General features: G+C 36.6%; 1 pseudogene; it reads right to left on the reverse strand.

Moving 5' to 3' along the window:
• Nucleotides 1-692: 692 nt before the first annotated feature.
• On the reverse strand, nt 693-1,908 carry LOC131495081 (L-lactate dehydrogenase B chain-like; annotated as a pseudogene).
• Between the last annotated feature and the right edge of the window lie 6,072 nt (nt 1,909-7,980).

Here is a 7,980-nt window from a genome sequence, read left to right on the forward strand (position 1 = left end):
TAAATATATTAGTTCGTTGGGAGTTAGTGTAGGGTCCTCATTACATAAGAAGGGAGATACAAATATGGACAGTGGGAAGAAGAAGAACCCTATAAGATTTACTGGAATTGGTATTAGTTAAGTTTATGATATCTAATATCTTTCCTAACTCTTTTAATTGAAGGGTTAAATTTAGTGCACACAGTGAAATTCCCTACTAATAGGAATTGGTACTCTTTTTATTTTTTTTTTTACTCCCTCCACACATTTCCTCCCCCCTCTACCCCTCACACCCACCTCTGGAAACCACCAATCTGTTCTCTGTATCTATGGACTAGTACTGTTTTGTTTTTCATTTTTTAGATTCCACAAATTAGAGAGATCATATGGTATTTGTCTTTGTCTGGCTTATCTCACTTAGCATAATACCCTCTTGGTCCATCCATTTTGTCACAGATGGCAAGATCTCATTCTTTTTTATGACTGAATAATATTCCATTGTATGTACATAGCACAATTTCTTTATAATTCATCTGTCAGTGGACACTTAGGTTGTTTCAGTCTTGGCTATTGTGAATAATGCTGCAATGAACATGGAGGTGCAAATATCTTCTTGAGTTAGTGTTTTTGTTTTCTTTGCATAAATACCCAGAGGTGGAATTGTGGAATTATATGGTAGTTCTATTTTTATTGTTTTTATTATTTTTATTGTTTTTATTATTTTTATTCTTTAGAAGCATACTACAATAGTTAATTTTATTTGTTCAAGGGCTCTGTTGCAAGCACTCAACCAAAGATGGGCTCTGATTCTGTGAGCCCAGATTCATATATTTAGGAAGATAAAAGCAAACTGTGATCCATGTAAATGGATGAAAAACTAAAGGCTCACAGTTAATCACATTGTAGTTTTAAATTTCGACAACCTAGAAGTTGGAACTCACAGGTCTTTTAGGTCCTTCTGGATGTCCCACAAGGTATCTGCTTTACTTGAGCTGAGTGACTTCATCATTCTTCAGCTTCTGGATCATAATACTGGTTAATCTCCGATCATTCAGGATACACAGAAGGCTCAGGAAGACTTCATTCTCAATGCCATACATCCCCTTCACCATTCTTGACACTGGATGAATCCTGGATAGATTTTCCGATATGGATTCAATGAGATCAGCCACACTTAATCCAATAGCCCAGCTGGTATATCCTTTTAGCTTGATGGCTTCATAGGCACTTTCAACCATCATCTTATGCACTTACTTCCAATTTTCACTGTCATTGTCTGTTCCCATTTCTGGATTCAGTTCTTGGAGAGAAACGCCACATTCACTCCATTCCACACAGCCACACCTGAGTCACCATGTTCTCCCAGATCCATCCATGGCAGCTGCTGGGACGAATGCCATGTTTTTCAGCCATAAGACAGGAAATCTAGTGGAATCCATGTTACACCTACTTCCAATCACATGGTGTTTGGGTAGTCCACTTAAGTTTCCAGGTAACCTATGTGAGAATATCCACTGAGTTGGAAACCACGGTTATGATACAATCAGGCCTGTGATTGACTATCTGAGGAATAATGAATTTGAAGACATTAACATTCCTCTTCACCAGATTGAGATGGCTCTCTCCCTCCTGCTGGTGGACTCCTGCCGTTACCACCACAATCTTAGAATTGGTAGTCACAGAGTAATCTTTATCTGCCACAATTTTTTGGTGTCTGAAGAAATCAGCTCGCATGTTGCAGATCCATCATTTCTCCTCTGAGTTTATCTTCTACAGAAGGGCAAGGCCATGAGCCAGAGACTTTCCCAGAATGCTGATGGCACATGCCATACCAACTTGTTCAACACCCATTGCAGTGATCTTATTGTTTGGGATGGTTGTCTCTTCTTCTGCAACTGGTGCCATCAGTTTTTCCTTAAGAGTTGCCATGTGCTCAGAGAGAAACTTCTGTAAGAGTCGTGCAAAGAGGGCAATGACAACTACGTGTGACTCCTCTGGTGCAGTATCTGCAAGGAGTGGTAGTTCTATTTTTAAATTTTGAGGAACCTCCATACTGTTTTCTATAGTGGTTGCACCAATTTACATCCCACCAACAGTGTATGAGCATTCCCTTTTTTCCACATCCTCACGAACACTTGTTATTTCTTGTCCTTTAGATAATAGCCATTCTAAGAGGTATGAGCTGATATTTCATTGTGGTTTTGATTTGCATCTCCTTGAGCATCTTTTCATGTGCCTGTTGGTCATCTGGATATTTTCTTTGGAAAAATGTCTACTCAGATCCTCTGCCCATTAAAAAAATCTCTATTTCACAGAAATAGAAACAACCGCCCTAAATTTGTATAGAACCACAAGAGACCTTGAATAGCCAAAGCAATCTTGAGAAGAAATAACAAAGCTGGATCATCATGCACCCTGATTTCAAACTATATTACAAAGCTATAGATTAAAATCATATGGTATTGGTATAAAAACAGACACATAGATCAATGGAACAGAATAGACAGAGACAGCCCAAAAATGTTTATTTGATTGCATATATGATTAACTAATTTACAACAAAGGAGCCCAGTGGGAAAAGACAGTCTATCCGATAAATGGTGTTGGGAAAACTGGACAGCTAAATATAAAAGAACAAAACTGGACTACTATCTTACACCATAAACAAAAATTAAGTTAAAATGGATTAAAGACTGGCAAGTAAAACCTGAAACCATAGAACTCCTAAAAGAAAACATAGGCAGTAAACTCCTTGACATAGATCTTGGTGATAAGCTTTTGAATCTTACACTAAAGGCAAAGGCAACAAAAGTAAAAATAAACAGTGGGACTACGTCAATCTAAAAAACTTCTGCACAGCAAAGGAAACCATCAACAAAATGAAAAGGCAACCTACTGAATGGGAGAAAATATTTGCAAATCATGTGTCTGATCAAAGGCTAATATCCCAAAATATAAAAAGTTCATACAACTCAATAGCAAAAAAAACAAACAATTCAATTTAGAAATGGAATCTGTACTCTTTACATAATAGCTGATTTTAGGATTGAGGCAAGGAAAGTCTGATAAGCCTAAAACATTGTATTATTCACAAAAGTAAGGAAGTACCTCCTCCCAACCCCCATTGATGGCAACATGTTAAAAATACTCAGAAACCAGCTTGAAATGTTGCTCACTGGCCACAATCTGGCCAATTAGTGCATCAATATGTGTAAGAAGAGTAATAGATTACTACTCATTGAGGAAAAAAGAAAATCGAGGAGTCCTTACTAGTAATACACAGGTTAAGTAAGTAAATAAGTGAATAAGTAACTAGGCGAGAAGGGAGTGTTCTTTCTTATATGCCAACTAATAATGGAGTTAGAAAAATAATGGAGTGGGGTGCTTGGGTGGCTCAGTCGATTAAGCATCCAACTCTTGATCTTGGCTCAGGTCATGATCTCAAGATTGGTGAGTTCAAGCCCTATGTGGGGCTCCTTGCTGACAGTGTGCAGCCTGCTTGGGATTCTTTATCTCCCTCTCTCTGCCCCTCCTCTGCTCTCTCTCGCTCTCTCAAAATAAATAAAATAAACTTTTTTAAACAAAGAAGAATGGAGTTACAAAACCACTGTTTTTGTTTTTCTTTTGTTTTGAGAGTAAGCTCATGCATGCATTTTCATGAGCATGAGTGGGGTAGGGGCAGAGGGAAAGGGAGAAAGAGAATCCTAAACAGGTTTGATGCCCAGTGAGGAACCTGTCATGGGGCTTGATCTTGACTGTGAGATCATGACCTGAGTGTAATCAAGAGTTGGACTCTTAACCAACTGAGCCACTCAGGTGCCCAAAATCAACATTTTTAACCATTATGGTCCAATTTCATTTAGGGAAGAATCAAATATACATGCTAAATCTAGGGAGGGAAAGTTTGAAGAGAAATTATAATTACAACAGGAAAAACAGTAACTATCCAGTAGGGAAACTGAACAACACCCTAACCAAGTGATCACAATGAATATCATCAATGAAGTGTAAATGGGCATCATCATGTGCCTCCAGAGGGGACTCATTGAAAGGATGCACTACCCTTTGGTAGCACAGCGGCCAAGAAGCACCAAACTTATCAGGAGGATGCATTAAAAAAACACAACTGGCCTGTGTCACGAGGCAAGGAAAGGCTGTGACATGGCAGCTAAATGAAATAAGTAATCTTGGCCCAAATAAAAATTGCCTATAAAAAAAATTCTTAGGACCTTTAATGAGACTGAAAAGTGCACTTTAGATTAAATTCAAATTCCTTATTACTCTTCCTGAATTTACCTTTGTTATATAAGCATATATATCCTTGCTTAAAAGGGGTAAAGGGCATGGTCTGTGCAATCCTCTCTTGAATGGTTTAGAAGAAAAAAATATATATATATGTAGACACGTATTTTTTATATATATATATACACATATTACAGAGAGAGTTATAAAGCAAAGGTAGCAAATGTTAAAAATTGGTTAATAGAGGTATATGAGAGTTTTATTATCCTTGGAACTTTTCTGTAAATTTGAAACTATTTATTTATTTATTTTTAATGTTTATTTATTTTTGAGAGAGACAGAGACAGAATGTGGTATGGAGCCTTGCATAGGTCTCCATGCTGAGCATGGAGACTGCTTAGGATTTTCTTTCTCTCTCCCTCTGCCCCTTTCTCCTGCTTTCACTCTCTCTCTTTATCTCTCTCTCAAATAAATATAAAACAAAAGATATTTAAAAGTATCTAAAAATAAAATTTAAAAATTAATTTAAAAAAACAAAGGGATACTGGCATTATACCTTTCTAGTCACACTAATAGAATTTGAGATGTGGACTCACTCAAAATTCTGTTCTTTTTACCAGTATGTTCCAACAAGAGTATGGCACTTAGGTAGGATAAATGAGTGCTATAATCTTGCAGAGGCAATTTCTTTCTTTCTTTCTTTCTTTCTTTCTTTCTTTCTTTCTTTCTTTCTTTGTTTTTTAAATATATTTTTAAATTTTAATTTAATTTTATTTATTTAATTTTATTTTTAATTTTTAATTTTATTTATTTATTATTTATTTTATTAAAAAAATTTTTAAACATTTTTTCATTATTGAGAGACAGAGACAGACCATGAACATGGGAGGGGCAGAGAGAGGGGGAGACAGAATCTGAAACAGGCTTCAGGCTCCGAGCTGTCAGTACAGAGCCCGACACAAGGCTCGAACTCACAAACTGCCAGATCATGACCTGAGCCAAAGTCAGAGGCTCAACTGGCTGAGCCACCCAGGTGCCCCCAGAGGCAATTTCTTAATAAAAAAAAATGTATATACATATATGTGTATATGTATATATGTATATATGTATATATATGTGTATATATATATGTATATGTATATGTATATGTATATATATAAATGTATATACATATATGTGTATATATATGTATATGTATATATATATATAAATGTATATACATATATGTGTACATATATATATGTATATATGTATATATATTGGTTGTAGAAAGTTCCAGTTTCCAGACTTTTGCAGTCCTTAACAGTTAATGTTGAAAATTCAGCCCTTAGGATCTGGACAACTTTTGGTTTATTTCCTTTTAAAGAGGAAATGGCCTATAGGCGGGTTAATACACAAATCAAAATAGTCTCATTCATCAGTGTCTAATGTCTGGCACACAGTAGATGGCAGTGAATATTTATCGTTGCAGATTAGGATCACTAACTCAAAAAAAGATTACAGAGTCATCCAGAGGTAAGGTTGCCCTGAAGGGAGAGTGGTTGGAGGTGGTGAGCTGGAGAGACATGCTGGATGAAGTGACTGTCAATGAAATTAAAGATCACATCTTGTATATCACAATTGTGTTGATGTTGGGTTCTGGCTGTCAGAGTTCAGGAGGGTTTTATTCAGGGCTTTGGAGAGGTAAGATGCAAACTTAGACCTGAAAACAATGAAGTGAAATACTCACTGAGGGTGGCTGGGAAGAGGGTATGTGGCAGCAGTGGGGCACTGCCATTGTCAGTGACCTTTTTCCGGTGGAGGTTGACTGGAATTTGCTCATGTTAGTTGTTGCTGGGTGACCCACACGTTTGTCATTTCGAATTGGCCTGATGTGCTTCATTTTGCTTTTCTGCTTGTTATTGTTGGGCATATGAATTACTTATAATGTTTGTAATTAGAAACAACACTATGAAGATTTGTGTGTGTGTGTGCGTGTGTGTGTATATAGACACACACACGCACACGCACACACATACACACATACATAGGTGTGGTTTACTCACTTGGTGTGTATTCTTCCAAAATGGACAAAAGACATCCATAATTTTATAGTTGTTTTTTTTAAATATTACCAGATAGCTTTCCAGAAAGTTGAACTAATTCACATTGTTTCTTTCTTTTTGTTTTAAGATCCTAATGTTTTATTTTTTAAATTCACATTGTTTCTTGTAACATATAAATATACCTGCTTTCTCACAGCCCAGCCAACTATGGGATGCTTGTAAGCACATTTACACATTACACATCTTAAATTGTCAAGAGCAAAATTTAACTGATATGATAAAAATGGATGAATTCTTAATTATGACTTGAATTAGAAAAGGATGATTAGGCAAGATTAAAAACTGAAATTTTGGCATTCTAAAGGTTAAAATAATGACCAAGTGCCAGGCATATAGTTTAGTGGAAATCAAATACTAAGAATGTAATATATATGAATAAAGATGTTCTGAAGATTCAACTTGTTAGAATTTTAGGAGATGGAACTCATTACAGGACTTTGGCATTAAACATATCTTAATTGAGTTCTTGTTCTGCTATTTACTAGCTTTATGACCTCAGGCAATTTCCATAATATAAAAAAGGCGAAGAGCTTCCAGTTATTTGAAATAATTTAACGTAATACTTACACAAAATAAAAATGAAATTTTCCAGTATACAAAATAAATTAGGGGTAGAACTATTTACCTCACAAAAGTGGTGCGAGGTTAAGATGAGGGAACTTGGAATGTGGTAGGTTTGACATAAATGATATTTATCTCCCCTGACCTTGCTTTTCCATGTTTTCTTTTTATACTAAACTATCCAAAGATGGAAACTAGCAATGCTTTAAAACAAAACTTAGGGCCTGGCGCTCCAGGCCTCTTTGTCTCAGTGGCCTTTGGCTGTCACCAATCACAGCTGCTTCTCAGCTTTGCCTGTCATTCTCCAGAGTCTGGCCAGTCCCTGTCAGCTACTGGGTGTGCTTCAGAAGATGGCCGGGTAGCGCTCAGGTGGGTCAAGTTCTCTACCATTGGACTAGCCCAGGAGCCCAGAGCCCTCCATTTCTAGTTGGTTTTTAGGTGGGCAGCCAGGGAACAATGGCCCCAGACCTGGATCTACCACCAATCTGACCTCAGGCTTTATTCTCTTCATCTGCCAAGAGAAGGGTTTGAACTGGATCATTTCTAATGGTCCTGGCTTGACGAAACAGGAAAACCTACACATAATTTACTCTGTCAAAGAATTCTATTATTTTCTCATTTTGTCTTGAGTGTTGTATGCTTTTACAGCTTAGTTAGAGCTAGATTGTATAATGTGAGTCAAAAATTACAGATGAACCCAAACTCTCACTTCCCAGTTTGAAGTAAATTTTTGTTCATGGGAAAGAGTGGATTAAGAGGAATGTAAAAAGAAATCTTTCAACTTGACAATATCCTGAGTACAAGATAGCTGAAATGTATGAGACAGAAACTATTTCTTCTCTTCATTAGAAGTAAGTTAATGTGGTTAATTCATGAATGTTCAGATGGGATAATTTGCTTAGAGAAAAAGAATTGGTCATCTTTGAATTTTTGAAGAAGGGAAGTATAAGGCAATGTAAGTCTGTGAGCTACCTTAACTTCTGATTGCCCGTAAGTTCTCCATATGCTTTGCCCTCCCTGTAGACACCCTTCTCTGACTTGATTACCAAGCGTTATTTACTTTTCTCATGAACGCTCTATCAGGAGACTATTG

The sequence above is a fragment of the Neofelis nebulosa genome, chromosome 14, assembly GCF_028018385.1.
Source record: "Neofelis nebulosa isolate mNeoNeb1 chromosome 14, mNeoNeb1.pri, whole genome shotgun sequence".
Classification (NCBI taxonomy): Eukaryota; Metazoa; Chordata; class Mammalia; order Carnivora; family Felidae; genus Neofelis; species Neofelis nebulosa.